The sequence below is a fragment of the Hypanus sabinus genome, unplaced genomic scaffold, assembly GCF_030144855.1.
Source record: "Hypanus sabinus isolate sHypSab1 unplaced genomic scaffold, sHypSab1.hap1 scaffold_105, whole genome shotgun sequence".
Lineage (NCBI taxonomy): Eukaryota > Metazoa > Chordata > Chondrichthyes > Myliobatiformes > Dasyatidae > Hypanus > Hypanus sabinus.
Genome location: NW_026779103.1, coordinates 721,151 through 735,478, shown reverse-complemented (window position 1 = coordinate 735,478; position 14,328 = coordinate 721,151). Strand labels below are relative to the sequence as shown.

Sequence of the window (14,328 nt, the reverse complement as noted above, 5' to 3'; positions counted from 1 at the left end):
TAGAGGGGCAAATAATACTGGCTTTACTCAATCCCCCTGGAATTCCACTTGCAGTGGCTGTGTATGTGAATACGTGTGTTCCGTGCCTTCGAACCCAGACAGAGTGATTGTAGTGTTTGATAGCTGGAATCCATTTTCCGATATTACTTCCTGATTGAGAGTGGCTGTGGTTGTCGGCATATCAATCATAAACGGAATTGGAATTCCAGCAACTTGCAATGTTCCGTTGGGCTCTTCCTGAGGGATGGTACTCACGGCAGGAAGCATCCTAGCTTGTTAATTTGAAAACGGGTTGTTGTCCCCACCTGTCTCTTGGTAGGTTTTTCTTCCCATTTCTGATCCCCAGATATCGCCCTCTTGTGTCCTTCTTCCCACTGAACATCTTCACCTTTAATATTAGTTCCCTTCAGGGTTGATTGGGATTTGAAAGTCAGGTCCCAACAATATGTTAAAGCTCGACACATTCGATTTTGGTCATTGTCAGACCATCCATGTTATTTGTTTTAATCATGTTGGCTAACTTAGTTGGTAAGTATTGGAGCAGTAGGGAGTTAAACTGGGGGGACAGATTCCCGCCTTTAAAGGCTTGGTCAGATGTTGTTCAGTCCTCAGATGGAATCAGCAATCAAATGGCTGAGCATGGTGCGATGAATGTGCTGAGCTGTGTATATCATAAAGCAAGAAGCATCGTAGGAAAGCCAGATGAGCTCAGGGCAGGGAATTATGATATTGTAGCCATGATTGGGACTTTGTTGCACCCAAAAGTCTGAGGGATTTAGAGGAACAAGTTTTTAGAGAGATTGCAGACCATGCCAAGAAACAAAGGTTGATGCAGTAAGTGATTTTAACTTTCCATATATTGACTAGGACTCCCATAATGTAAAAGGACTAGATGGGGTAGAGTTTGTCAAATGTGCCCTTAATCAGTGCGTAGGATTCCCAACGTAGAGGTGTGCAATAAGCTGTTAGGAAATGATCCAGGGCTGATGACAGAAATTAGTGATCGTAATGCCATGAGATTCAAAAGTAAATATGGAAAAAGAGAGGTCTGGACCATGGATTGATGTTCTAAATTGGAGAAAGGTCAATTTTGATGGTATCAGAAAGGATCTGATAAGTGTGGTTTGTTACTGGCTGTTTTCTGGCAAAGGAGTACTTGGTAAGTGTGAGGCCTTCAGAAGTGAAATTTTGAGTGTGTTGAGTTTGTATGTGTCTGTCAAAATAAACGTTGAAAGGTAACTGATGCAGGGAACCTTGGTTTTCAAGAGATATTGAGGCCCCGGATATTTTATTCTTCTGAATGCCTCAGACTGTTGGGTGCTACCAAGACTCATTAATGACTACAAATCATAAATCCATGCGAGCTCATCTGACTTTATTTTTAGTCATCTTCTGTTGGTTTCTAAAAGCTTCCCAATAGTTTTTGCTCTTGGTTGTTTGCTCTCTCTTTGGTTTTTCTGTTGCTTTGGCTTCTCATTTTAACCATGGTTGTGTTCTCCTGCCTTTCCTAAGCTTCCACTTCATTGGGCTGCATCGATCACTCAGCTGCCGAATTGCTCCCAGAAACTCCAGCCATTGCTGCTCTGTTGTCACTGCTACCTTTCCCCTTACAAGTTTGGCCAGCTTCTCTGTCATAGAAACATGGAGAAGTTCAGTAGAGAAACAGGCTATTTGGCCCACCTAGTCAATGCCGAGAACACATTTAAGCTGTCTAATTCAACTACCTGCACTGGGACAATCACCCTTCATGCCCCTACCATCCAAGTACCTATCAAACTTCTCTTATTGTTGAAACCGGGCTTATATTCACCACTTTTGCTGGCATCTCATTCCCCACTCTCACGACCATTTCATTAGAGAGCTTTCCCAAATGGTACCGTTAAATTTTCACCTTCCCCACTTACCCATGACCTCTGGTTGTCATCCTACCCAACCTCAGCGGAAAAAGCTGTTTGCATTTACCCTATCTATACCCTCATAATTCTAACAGATCCTCAAAGCAAACTTACTTTCTAATGCTCAGAGCCTTTTTTAGGTTTATAAAGTGATGAAGGGCATTGATCGTGTGGATAGTCAGAGGTTTTTGCCCCAGGGTTGAAATGGCTAACACGAGAGGGCATAGCTTTAAGGTGCTTGGAAATAGCTACCGAGGGGATGGCAAGGGTAAATTTTTTACCTAGAAAATAGTGCGTGCGTGTAATCCACTGCCAGCAGCGGTGGTCGAGGCAGATACAATAGGGTGTTTTAACAGCCTCTTAGATAGGCACATGGAGCTTAGAAAAATAGAGGGCTATTTGCTAGGGAAATTCTAGGCAGTTTCTAGAGTAAGTTACGTGGTTGGCACAATGTTGTAGGCTGAATGGCCTGGAATATGATGTAGATTTCAATGCTCAATGTTCTATGTTGAACAGTGAAATAACATCTCTTCTTTAATCTGTACAGTGTCCATGATTTTAATGTGGCTTTTTCACACTCCAATAGAACCTTTGTCTATCTCCTGAGTAAATAGAGATGAAAACATATTTAAGATCTCCCCCATCTGCTTTGGTTCCATACGTGGATTGCCATTCTGGTCTTACAGTGAACCAACTTTGTGCCTTACAATCCTTTTGCTCTTAATCTATCCCTGGAGTCCTTGATGATTAATCTTTTCTGCAAGGGCAACCTCATGTCTTCTCTTAGCCATCCTGATTTATCTCTTATGTGTTCTCTTGTATTTTTTACACTTCAAAAGAACCTGCCTGCCGATCCCTGTTATGCAACTCCATTTTGTGCTTCACCAGTGTCTCAATATATCTTGAAATCCAAGGTTCCCTGCAGTTTCTATCTTTACCTTTTATTCTGACAAACACATACCAACTTTGTACTTTCAAAATTTCACTTTGAAGGCCTCCCACTGACCAAGCACACCTTTGCCATAAAGCAGCCTGTCCCAGTCCACAGTTGCCAGATCCTAGTGTCTTAATTCCAGGTGTTGATCCATTCCCTGAACACATCCACCTTTCCTATCATGCACCTTGCATTGAGATATACAGGGCTCAGCATATTCACTGCATCATGCTCAATGTTTTTCATTCCTGACTTTGTCTGAGTTCTGAACAACACCTGTCTTCAAAACCCCTCCACTATCTGTTCTGTTATTCAGGCATCCATCCCCCCTGCAAATTTAGCTTAACCCCACTTACCCCCACCCCCCAACATGCAGCTGTATCATCCCTTTGTTTTGATAGTGTTTTGATCACTCCCAGATCAATAAAAAGGAGGTGCATACAGGCAGATAGGAACAAATGGGCTACTTATGAGATACAGGAAATTCAAGTGAACACTGATGAAAGAAGGCATGGATTCTGCAGATATGTTAAGTGCAAAAAATTGCAAGGGAAAAAATTAATCCTTTGCAAGATCAGAATGGTAATCCATATGAGGAGACAAAATAGATTGGGGAGATTTTTTCTGCATTCGTATTTACTCAGGAGATTGACACAGAGTCTGTAGATGTGAGGCAAAGTAGCATCAGCTTCATGGACACTGTACAGATTACAGAGGTAATCTTGTTGCCGTATGAAGGAAAATTACCAGGAATATATCCCCAGTGCCTGACAAATTGTTCCCTCGGACCCTGTGGAAGACAAGTGCAGAAGTTGTAGTGGCCCAAGCACAGATATTTAAATCATCCTTAGTGACAGGTGAGGTACTGGAAGATTGGAGGACAGCCAATGTTGTTCTGCTGTTCAAGAAAGGCTCTAAAAATAAACTAAGAAATTGTACCTTGGTAAGCTTGACATCAGTAGGGGGAAAGTTATTCTAACATATGTGCAGGAACTGGATATATAAGTATTTGGATCGATGTGGACTGATTAAGGTTGGATAGCATAGCTTTGTGCATGGTAGGTCATGTCTAACCAATCTTATAGAGTCTCGAGGAAGTTATCAGGGAAGTGGATGAAGGCAAGGCAGTGGATGTTGTCTACATGGACTTCGGCAAGGCACTTGACAAAGTCTTATATGGGAGGTTGGTCAAGAAGGTTCAGTCACTCAACATTCAAGATGAGATAGTAAATCGGACGAGACACTGTCTTTGGGAGAAGCCAGAGTATGGTAGCAGATGGTTACCTCTCTGACTGGAACCCTTTGACCAGTGGTGTGTCATAGGGATCAGTGCTGGATCTGATGTTGTTTGTCATCTATATCAGTAATCTGGATTACTGTGGTTAACTGCATCAGTAAATTTGTTGATGACAACAAGATTGGGGTGTAGTGGACAGCAAGGAAGATGATCATGGCTTATAGTGCGACCTGGACCAGCTGGAAAAATGGTTTGCGAAATGGAAAATGAAATTCAATGCAGACAAGAGTGAGGTGTTGTATTTGACTGGTTGGGCACTGAGGAGTGTTGTAGAAGAAAGGGACCTGGGAATACAAGTCCGTAATTCACTGAAAGTGGTGCCACAGTTAGATAGAGATGGAAAGAAAGATTTCGGCCCATCGGCCTTCATGAACCAAAGCACTATCAACAGTAGGTAGATGTTATGTTGACTTGTAGAAGGTATTGGTGAGGCCTAATTTGGAATATTTTGTGCAGTGTTGGTCACCTACCTACATGAAAGTTGTAAAAGAGGTTCTGAGAGTTCAGAGAAAATTCACAAGGATGTTGCCAGGTCTGGGCGACTTTGGTAACAAGGAAAGATTGAACAGGATAGGATTTTATTCCTTGGAATGTAGAAGATTGAGGGGAGATTTGATTGTGATAGAGGGGCATAGATAGACTAAATGCAAGCTGGCTTTTACCACGGAGATGGTGTGCGACTACAACCAGAAGCCATGGGTTAAGGGTGAAAGGTGAAATGTTAAGGGGAAATGTGAGGGGAAACTTCTTCACACAGATGGTTATCTGGGTGTGGAATGAGCAGCCAACACAAGTGGAGAATTCGAGCTGAATTTAAGGAGGTTTGTGTAGGTACCTGAATGGTAGGGTTGTGGGAGTGGGCAGTTTAAATAGTTTAGCACAAGCTAGATTGTCCAAAGGGCCTGTTTCTGTGTTGGTACTTTTCTGCAAGGGCCTGAAATAATTCAAAGATTCACTCTGTGTCCATTGAACAGCTGTGTGGACCAACTATTCATCTCAGCAGGAAATTTTTATAAGGCATTAAAACTGTGGCACTTTAAGTTAATAATACATATGGGAAAATTCCAGCTGCCCATTAAGAAAGACTATTTGTGTGAGAATGTTTCAGTTACTGTGTGGCCAGGCACCCATGCAGCTCAGCAGGAACAGGGAATAATACCAATGGAGAGAGCCAAACTGAGCCAGGTCACAGATTTGAGATGGCAGAAATGCCCCATTCCTATAGAAACAAGAAGAGCATCAGGGAATTGATGGTTATTCCAGATACCAGCACTGTGCCCAGTTAGAAGTTGATTTCTCTGTCCAACTTGGGTGGAACCTCACTATAACAGTGTGATGCTGGATCAAACCTTGGCAACTCAAGTAATCTCATCTGAAGTGTTGTCCTACTCCCGTTGATGCATTTTGTAAATCTTTTTACAGGTTAAAAACGAGAAGGAATTTGTCTCCCAGAAGCTCAAACATGGCACACCAGTTTTGCTGTCTCTGTCTAGATATTTAAGAGGTGAAGCAAGGGATTCAATCAACCTTCCTATCTGATCAGACTACGGGGCAGGATTCACTCAGTCATTTGACCAACTGGCACCTCCATTATTTTACACAGGGGAGAGCCCATTCTTCTGCTCAGGCTGTGGGAATGGATTCAGTCAGTCATCTCAACTGAAGGTACATCAGTAAGTTCACATTGGGCAAGGTCATTCACCTGTTCTGTGTGTAAAAAAAATATTTAGTCTGTCATCCCACCTGTGGACCCACCAGTCAGAAGCTGGTCATCTGCTAAATTTCTGGGGAAGGATTCACTCGGTCATCTGACCTAATGGCTCACCAGTCAGTTCACACAAGGGAGAAGCCATTCACCTGCTCAGACTGCGGTAAGGGATTTACTCGGTCATCTGACCTAAAGGTACATCAGCGAGTTCACACTGGGGAGAAGCCATTCACCTGCTCAGTCTGTGGGAAGGGATTCACTTCGTCATCCAGCCTGCGGAGTCATCAGCGAGTTCACACTGGGGAGAAGCCATTCATCTGCTTAGAATGAGGGAAGAAATTCATTTTGTCATCCAGCCTGCTGAGTCATCAGCGAGTTCACACTGGAGAGAAACCGTTCACCTGCTCAGAATGTGGGAAGGGATTCACTCATTCATCCAGCCTACAGAGACACCAGCAATCTCACACTGGAGAGAAGTCGTTCACCTGCTCAGTCTGTGGGAAGGAATTCACTCAGTTATCCAACCTGCAGAGTCATCAGCGAGTTCACACTGGAGAGAAGCCATTCACCTGCTCAGAATGCGGGAAGGGATTCACTTTCTCATCGACACTTAAGGTACACCAGCGAGTTCACACCAGGGAGAAACCGTTCACCTGCTCAGACTGTGGGAAGAGATTCACTTTCTCATCTAACCTGAAGGTACATCAGGTGGTTCACACTGGGGAGTGGCCGTTCACCTGTTCAGTCTGTGGGAAGGGATTCATTAACTCAACTGAACTGATAGTTCATCAACGAGTTCACACTGGGGAGAAGCCGTTCACCTGCTCAGAATGTGGTAAGGGATTCACTATGTCATCTCACCTACTGATACACCAGCGAGTTCACACTGGGGAAAAGCCGTTCATCTGCTCAGACTGTGGGAAGGGATTCACTTGCTCATCCCAACTGAAGGTACATCAGCGAGTTCACACTGGGGAGAAGCCATTCACCTGCTCAGAATGTGGGAAGGGATTCAGTCGGTCATCCAGCCTACAGAGACATCAGCGAGTTCACACTGGGGAGACGCCGTTCACCTGCTCAGAATGTGGGAAGAGATTCACTCGGTCATCCCACCTACTGAAACATCAGCGAGTTCACACTAGGGAGAAGCCGTTCACCTGCTCAGACTGTGGGCAGGGATTCACACTGTCATCCCACCTACTGAGACATCAGCGAGTTCACACTGGGGAGAAGTCGTTCACCTGCTTAGACTGCGGGAAGGGTTTCACTCGGATATCCAACCTGCAGAGTCATCAGCGAGTTCACACTGGGGTGAAGCCATTCACCTGCTCAGAATGCGGGAAGGCATTCACTCGGTCATCGCACCTACTGAGACATCAGCGAGTTCACACTAGGGAGAAGCCATTCATCTGCTCAGAATGAGGGAAGAGATTCACTGATTCATCCACCCTACAGAGACACCAGAAAGTTCACACTGGGAAGAAGCCATTCACCTGCTCAGTCTGTGGGAAGGGATTCACTCAGTCCTCCACCCTACAGAAACACCAGTCAGTTCACACATTCTGAGCTATTCACCTGCTCAGAATGTTGGAAAGGATTCATTCAGTCATCCCAACTACTGGCACACCAGTCAGTTCTCATTGTTATTAATCCCTTGCTTTTGCTTGCTGAGGACATTCATTTTAAGAGAGAGAGTGATTAAGAAGGCAAATCAGTCTGGCTTGCAGCTTGTTTACATCACTCACAGCTTGTTTAGTTTTAACCGAGGAATCAGACACTCAGAGTCAGACGGAGATAAAGGAGGGAAAATGGAAGGATCGAAACCAGGGAACTAGTGGCCAAGAGTCACTGTTTAGAGCTTTCCTATGCCCACAAGTGTGGGTTAAGTATTGATTCACCATGCATCGAATGTGTGGTTGTCACCTTGTTTGATCCATAGGTGTGAATCAGATTTAAGGTATCCTGTGAAGACTACTTTTGTGTTAACGCTTGGCGGGGTGTGGTGTGATAATACACTTGAAGATGATACCCCTTGTGACAAGTCACTTTCGGTGATAATTCGTATGTGGATTTGGAACGATGAAGCATAAAATCTACAGCAACTGTTCTCTCATTTTACTACAATGGAACCTTTGGAATTCGACGTAATTGCCTTCTCTCGACATTTACCCTGGATTACAAATATCTCTCTCTCGTTACCTATTCCGTGGATGAACTGAACTTCCATACTTTACCATCTCAAGACTCTCAAGCCTTGTTTCCCCCAAGCTCAATAGTTTGGGAGTTATATTTTGTTACGCCCCAACCTCTGAGGGGCCGAAGGGTACAACGTAGCCCCCTCCTTTTTGAGAATCGCAAGATCGCTATGAATTCAGGTCAGGAGACCCAGGAAATGAGAGAAAGACACGCAGAATCCACATGGGGTTTTTAATGTCCCAGCCCCTCAGCGATACAAAGCCACGGGAAATGGTCATTGTCACTTGGAGATGGAATAGTGTATTGAGTTCCGTACTATTTAGTTGAAGCCCTCAGGGAATGAGCCGAGGGGGCTGGCTGAGAGATTGCATCATTCCAACCTGATTGACATCTGAGAACCTGTGAGTAACGATAAAAGAGGGTCTGGGGAACAACCCCTTTAGACGCACCAGGGAAACGATAGAAATCCCGTCTGTCCATCCTTGCCCGGATGACGAGTTTTCCACGGAACGGCTTAGCTAAAGGACCGACTACAAAAACAGAACTCTCGAAGGATTGACATCATAAAAAGGAAAGCCGGCAAGTTTAAAACATCTCTCTCTCTTGACTCCAACAAAAGGCTGCAGCCTGCACAAACTTGAGTGACTTTTATATTTCCATCGGACAATACATTATCTCCTAGACAACGATAGAATTTTTTCTTATTGATTATTATTATACCCGCGCTTTTAGAATTAGTATTGACGACGTATATTATCTGTATGTTTGCATTGAAATTATTTTTGTGTATATTTTTCAATAAATACTGTTAAAAATGGTACCATCAGACTTCAACGGACCTCTCTATCTTTGCTGGTAAGTAACCCAGTTATGGGGTACGTAACAACTTGGGGTTCTCGTCTTGAGATTTGACATCAAATTGGGAGGCCAGTGAATCGGGAAAAGGAGTCCAAACTTGCATCTGGTACACGGGTAGCCAGACGGGAAACCAGCAAAGATGGATGTGGATGAATTTATAGAAAACCCGACTCTGGAACCGCTAGAGGCGGCCACCAAATTGGACTTGATAAATATGGCGAAGGGGCTAAATCTCGCAGAGGTGAGGTTGTCAATGAAAAAGCCAGAGGTGCGAATGGCCATAACTCAGTATTGTATTGTGAAGAATGTGTTTACAGTTGAGGTATTGGAAAATATCCCTGAAAAGGTACCAGCTAGTGGGACGGCTCAATTATAGTTTGAGAAATTAAGGTTGGAATATGAAATTAAATTAAAGCAGCTGAAGCAGCTGAGAAGGAGAAAGAAAGAGCCGACAAACAAAGGGAGCATGCGCTCCAGCTAAAGGAGTTAGAGGTGAAACGGGAGCATGAGCTCCAGCTAAAGGGGTTAGAGGTGAAAAAAGAGCAGGACAGAGCCGAGAAGCAAAGAGAGCATGAAATTCAGTTAAAACAGCTGGAGGCAGCTAAAAAGGAAAAGGAGAGAGCCGAGAAGGAGAGAGAGAATGAGGAGGCAGAGAAAGAGGCAAAATGACTTGGATATGGAAAAGTTAAGGCAAGAGCGAAGAGCTCAAGGGTCAGACCGAGAGGAGCGTTTTAATGTTAGTCGGGTTAGTACCTTCATTCGAGGAAAGGGATGTTGAAAGTTATTTCTTGCTTTTTGAAAAGGTGGCAGTTTATCAGAAGTGGCCCAAAGAGCAGTGGGTGGCGTTGTTACAAAGTGTGTTAAAAGGGAAAGCACAACGGGCATATGTGGCGTTGTCTATGGAGGAGGACGAGGCGGAGAATTATGACTAAGTAAAAGCGGCCATTCTCCGTACTTACGAATTGGTACCTGAAGCGTATAGACAAAAGTTCAGAAATCTAAAGGAAGGGTGGAATCAGATGTATACCGAGTTTACCTATGAGAAGGGTGTGCTCTTGGATTGTTGGTGTACAGCAGAAATAGTGGAAGAGGATTTTTGGCGTCTCGGGGAGGTAATTCTGATTGAAGAATTTAAAAGTGGTTTTTCGGAGGATATCCGGATGTATTTGAATGAGAAGCCTATTACGTCCATCTCCAAATTTGCTAGGTTCGCAGATGAATATGCCCTAACCCACAAGACAAAGTTTACCTCGAATAAAAGTTCCCAGAGAGATCGTGGGAACGATAGAGAAAGCCCGCTGGCTGAGGCAGAGGTCCCGCCGGCAGTTACTGGTAAGATTGGGGAGGAGAGGCAAGACAGCCAGGGATTTCCAGGCTTGACCTATTTTAATTATGGAAAGGGGGGACATATTGCATCTAGCTGCTTTGCTCCGAGGAAGGAGATAGGAAAGGGGAAAGCAGCAGTCCCTATTGGATGTGCCGTGATAATCAGTAAATCGACAAGAGAGCCCTGGGTAGACAGAGTACGAGAAGGGTCTGAGACTTGTATGTCAAATGGAACCGGGTCTGTGAGAGAGGGACACCCACCAGTTCCCGTGCGAATCTGGAGAGAGACGGGGGCTGAACTGTCATTGATTAGCCATAAGGTACTGGATTTTGGTCGCAAGATGGGAATGGTAGCTGTGAAAGGAATAGGAAAAGGGAAGGAAGTGGTGCCCTTGTATAGGTTTATTATGAATTGTGAGCTAGTCTCTGGACCAGTTGAAATGGGTGTGCGATCAGAATTCCCGAGAACTGACGCGGACGCCCTTCTGGGTAATGATTTCGCCGATGGTAGGGTTTGGTCAGCAATGAAGCTGACGAGACAGCCGGTGGAGGCCCCGCCCCAGATTCCAAGATCTATCCCGCATACGCGATCACTCGCAGCATGTCGAGAAAGGCAGCTGAGAACGAGAGCACTTTAAATCCAGCCAGTATCGAGTTGGCCGAGACGTTATTCCCAACCCTGTACCACGAGGGTTTAGAGGGTGGTAAAACTAAGAGTAGTAAAGTGAAAGAGAGTAAGAGAGAGGAGGTAGACCTGCCCTTAGCGAGGAGAAAAGTTCTAGAGGCACGAAATAAAGATGAGAAACAGACAGAGCTGTTAAAATGTCTAGGGTTGGACATGGATGATCTGTCTGGTTTGGCAGAACTGTTTGAAGAAGTGGAAAATTCTAACGGTGTTCCGGATGATGAAATGAGGGCAGTCCTAGATGAAAAGGGTACCCTTACCTTGAAGGAGTCTGCTGAGTTGGCAGATGAGGTTGTTTCAACCCATGGGGTTGAGTTTATTCCGGAAGGGAATTGCCCAGAGAGTAGCTGGGAGGAACAGGGGAATTTAGAATTTGGACCGGGTACGCATATTGAAAGCCTGGAAGAGGCAAATGTCTCGTTTCTGTGTGTCGAAGATGTGGATGCACGTGGTACTGAACCTAGTAATGGAGATCAGATAAAGTCTGAGGTATTTGATTCAGTTGAAAAGGAATGCAGTTCTTGTGGGTCAGATGGGCTTAGTTCAGTGAATAAAGGGTTAACCTTGATAATAGTGGGAAGTGAGAGTTCCCAGGTGTTTGTGCTCGAAGGTGTGTTTCAAGTTAATGAGGAGATCAAAGCTGGTGAGTTGAATATTATTATTGAAGGTAAAGGGAAATGTGTAGTTCCCATATTGAATGAAGAGAATTTAAAGGCTGTACTGATAACAGAAGCAGCAACCAAGCTACAGAGACAATGGCTTGGTACCACAAAGCCTGTGAATCAATTACAGGTTGAGTTGGAAGGTAAAGGAGCCCCACACGCTATTGTTATTCCAGAGTGTGGTGTGAAAAGGCAGAAATTGAAATGTTGTTTGAACAAAGAGTTTAAACTGAAAACTAATAGCCTGAAGGGACCTGAAGAGGAAACTAGCAACTTGCGTAAAATTAAGGCATTGGGTGGAAATTCGGAAGATGGTCTAAGTTTGGAACACATTGTTGATAAAATAACTCCTATGAAAGGAGCGGGCGAAAGCCTATTTCACCAGGGTGCCCAAGATCACCACGAGGAAATTAACCGGAGAAGAGGCGAGGGTTAATGGGGACACCATTTTTAAATAGCAGAAGCCGGTTTTAAGGGATTTCGCCAAAGTATGTGAATAATAAAGACAACCCCCATGGAAGCTTGACTGTTAATTTTGATAGTAACATAAAGATTAGTATTTTGCATGAACTTTTGTAGTACACACATAAGCTAAGATCACAACTCTTTAGTTTTGTTTGCTGAAGGAAATAAATAAAAATAGGTGGTGTAACGTTCTCCTTCGGGTGTAACGGAACGCCGAGTTCAACGTCGAGATAAACCACAGTCAATGAAACCAGTTTGCAGTAAGATTAACCATTTACTGTTCACTCTTCATATTAACATATGGTGAAAAAGCGTTGCTCTCACTGTGATTTCTAATGCCTGCAAAACAACTTCTGCTCAGGTGTGCCTCGTGGTGAGCCCCCACCCTCGCGTTAATTTCAAACCGGTACTTTCCCACAAGAAGCGGCGAAACCGGATGTGACGTCAGCGCATGCCGACATATTTTACATGCAATGAATATACTTTAAACACTTCTAATTCTAACTAGAAAACACTATCGAATGAATTACTAAGCGAAAATACTATAAACTAAATAACTGTCGTAAAGACAGCACACTCCCCGCTTGACCTTCGTAAGGTCATAATGAACAGAGTACAAAACTTAGTCTCTTAATCAGTCATTGGGTAGAAGTAGAATAACTTCTGTAACTGGCCTTTGGTAAATTTTCACATCGCCTTGGTCGGTAGTCTTCAATTCGATCTTCCTGTCATGTCCATCCCCGCGAGGGAATCTGGCAGTGATTCTGGCCATTGGCCAGCGGTTGCGGGCGATTTGCTTGTCCCTGAGCAGGACTAAGTCTCCAACTTGAAGATTCCTGCGGGGTTCTGTCCACTTTTGTCTCTGTTGCAACAAAGGTAGATATTCCTGTCTCCAGCGAGACCAGAACTGATTTGCCAGAGCCTGGACTTGTCTCCATTGCTTTGTGTACAAATCCTTGTCTGAGAAGTCTCCTGGTGGAGGAGGTGCTCCTGCCTTCTGTGTAAGGAGCATTGATGGCGAAAGTATGAAGAGGTTTTCTGGGTCAGAGGACACAGGCTGGAGTGGTCGTGCGTTTATAATGGCTGTGACCTCTGCCATTAGGGTGCACAGTACCTCGTGGGTCAATCGGGTGCGTTGCTGCATCTCAGGTTTCCTTTTCCGGGTTTTCCGTAAGGACGTGAACCGTTTGACTGCCTGCTCTTTGTTATCTGGTGAGCGCTGGCGTGGTTCTCTGAAAGGCAATGGGGCAACCCCATTATTTGCTTCATCTCTGAAGACCTTGGTGTCCTTTGTTTTTAAAGAAATGGCATCTTGAGCTGATTGTGCAAGTTTATTTCCGTGCTCGGTTTGAACAAAAACTGACTGACCTAGCGTCTCGTCAGTTACTTTACGCTTGTTAACGTCTTGTTGTGCTTCCTTAATGCACGGGACACTCGGGCAGGGTTGAAAGATTGAATGGCGGCCACCCTCTAGCACATTGGTCTTGAGTGTGTTAACCATCGGTTTGTGTACGTCTTCAGGGCACACCCCTCCTATCACCACCCAGCCTAGATCCAGGCGTTGTGCAAAGGGGGCGTCGTGTGGTCCATTGACCAGCTGCCTAACCTTGTGTACCCGGATTACATCTGTTCCTAATAGCAGGAGTATTTCCGCTTTTGGATCCAGTTCTGGGATGTGTTTGGCGATGTGGTGGAGATGTGGCTGGTGTAGCGCCGCACTTGGTGTCGGGATCTCAGTGCGGTTATTCATGATTCCATCGCACTCTAAGAGCGGAGGGAGACAGATGACGACTTTACCATCCAGGGACTCGATCTGGATGCCTTCTGCCTTCCTTCCTTGGGTTTCCTTGTTGCCTGAGCAAGTTTTGAGGCAGTATGGGAACTGTTCACTCTCAATGTTAAACAATTTAAAGAAATCTGGACTGACTCGTGAGCGATTGCTCTGATCGTCCAGAATCACATAGGCTTTGATGGCCTTGTCTTTGGCTCCTTTAGGGTACACCTTCGTGAGGCAGATCTTGGAACAAGAACGGCTTGACTGAGCTTGACCGCAAACTTCTGTACAGTTCGAGCTGACAATTGTTGTCCTGGAGTGAGCCTCTCCCTCCCCGCCGTCCTGTTGTGGGGGTGAAAGAACGTCGTCGGTTTGCGGTGGACAATCCTTGCTAGGGTCGTTGTTAGTTGTAAGGGCTTCAGACTTGAGCACTGACACGGGTTTATCAATGTTGAAAACATTCGAAGAGGATCTACCTGGCTTGGTGTAAATCGAACTGCTTCCTGGACCCACGAGGCTAGGGTCGTT

General features: G+C 44.8%; 1 protein-coding gene and 1 pseudogene across 1 annotated transcript in view; both read left to right on the top strand.

The window, feature by feature from the left end:
• The window catches only part of LOC132386180 (zinc finger protein 214-like), a gene marked incomplete at its 3' end in the record, with an annotated part of 48,298 nt that overhangs the window by 6,673 nt on the left and 27,297 nt on the right, over window positions 1-14,328 (top strand). The window lies entirely within an intron of this gene.
• Window positions 4,601-8,850, top strand: LOC132386181 (zinc finger protein 135-like; annotated as a pseudogene).